This window comes from Octopus bimaculoides, chromosome 20 (assembly GCF_001194135.2).
Source record: "Octopus bimaculoides isolate UCB-OBI-ISO-001 chromosome 20, ASM119413v2, whole genome shotgun sequence".
In the NCBI taxonomy this organism is placed as follows: Eukaryota; Metazoa; Mollusca; class Cephalopoda; order Octopoda; family Octopodidae; genus Octopus; species Octopus bimaculoides.
In genome coordinates this window covers 43510510-43511517 of record NC_069000.1, presented here as the reverse complement: position 1 = coordinate 43511517, position 1008 = coordinate 43510510, and the positions used below count along the sequence as shown (strand labels likewise).

The 1008-nt window shown below is 33.3% G+C and overlaps 1 protein-coding gene across 1 annotated transcript in view; it reads left to right on the top strand.

Moving 5' to 3' along the window:
* The window catches only part of LOC106878950 (probable WRKY transcription factor protein 1), a 14637-nt gene that overhangs the window by 4018 nt on the left and 9611 nt on the right, over window positions 1-1008 (top strand). The gene's annotated exons all lie outside the window — the stretch shown is intronic.

Sequence of the window (1008 nt, the reverse complement as noted above, 5' to 3'; positions counted from 1 at the left end):
TATATATATATATATATATATATATATATATATATATGTCACTCCCAGCAAACTATGTAAAACCAACTGTACCATTCTTTCACAAAATGTATGTCATATAATAATGATAATAATAATGATAACAAGAACAAAAACAACAACAACAACAACAACAACAACAATAATAATAATAATAAGGATAATAAAGTCAAAAAATACACAAAAGCAACAAGAAAATATGAAAAAAACAGAAGAAACGAACAAACAAAAAAATAAGGAACATAAAAATTTGTATTGTGTTTTCTGCACAGAAATCGATGTCACAATACTGGCAAATGTGAACATGTTTGGGCATTCACGTGATATAATCTATAATCTATAACCTATAATCTATAGCCACTGTTTGTATGACCTCGCAATTGTTCTAAATGCTGGAGTTCGTTGGGTGCATATAGCCATAGCATTTCTGGTGCAGAGGATGCCTTTTGTAGTTTTTGTCGTTAATTGTTTTTTTTATTTATTTATGTTTACTCACTAATTAGAATTGTTTATCGTGATTTAATGACGTAATTCTAGTTTTGTTTTCTGTTTTTGTGTTTGTTTTTGTTTGTTGTTTCTAATCATTGCTTTCTTTGGTATTTCATTTACTTCTTTGTTGTTTTTCGCGTGTGTGTGCATAGGTGTGTATGTGTGCATGGCTGTGTGTGTGTATGTGTCTGCTTTTGCGCGCGTGTGTGTATGCGTTTCTTTGTGTGTGTGCGTGTGTGTGTATTTGTGTGTGTGTGTGTTTCTTTGTGTGTGTGTATGTGCATGAGAAAGAGAGAGATTTCCTCGGCATTCTATCACTGTAAAGAAATGTTTGTTTCCACAATTGTACGCTTGATGCATTCGTTAAATTCTTTCTTTTCAATTCCTTTTGTCTTTACACGTTATATATTCCCAGAGAGAGAGAGAGAGAGAGAGAGAGAGGAGAGTGACAGACAGGGAGAGAGAGAGAGAGAGAGGAGAGTGACAGACAGGGAGAGAGAG